The sequence below is a fragment of the Eurypyga helias genome, unplaced genomic scaffold (genome assembly GCF_000690775.1).
Source record: "Eurypyga helias isolate BGI_N326 unplaced genomic scaffold, ASM69077v1 scaffold20409, whole genome shotgun sequence".
NCBI lineage: Eukaryota > Metazoa > Chordata > Aves > Eurypygiformes > Eurypygidae > Eurypyga > Eurypyga helias.
The window spans coordinates 3,552-3,814 of NW_010271630.1; the positions used below are offsets into that span (position 1 = coordinate 3,552).

At 66.2% G+C, this 263-nt stretch overlaps 1 protein-coding gene across 1 annotated transcript in view; it reads right to left on the bottom strand.

Moving 5' to 3' along the window:
- Window positions 1-263, bottom strand: part of SLC39A14 (solute carrier family 39 (zinc transporter), member 14) — a gene marked incomplete at both ends in the record, with an annotated part of 4,235 nt that overhangs the window by 3,254 nt on the left and 718 nt on the right. The gene's annotated exons all lie outside the window — the stretch shown is intronic.

Below are 263 nucleotides of genomic sequence, written 5' to 3' on the forward strand. Positions count from 1 at the left end.
CAGACATTACCGAGGCTCTCGGCGCGGGGAGACGGGGGGTTGGGGGGGGGAGAAGGACCCCGGATCCGGGCAGGCGGAAAAGGCTCCGGGTCTACGCCCCCACGCTGAGGCCGGCCTCGCCGCACCGGAGCGTCTCTCCCTTTGCTCCGGGTGCTTCAACTGCGACACAAACCAGCGGTTTTGTTGCAGGGCAAGTGGAAACGAAGCCACCGGATTACATGGAAGAGGCTTTCCCAAGCCAGCCCCGGCCTCGTGGTGTGGGA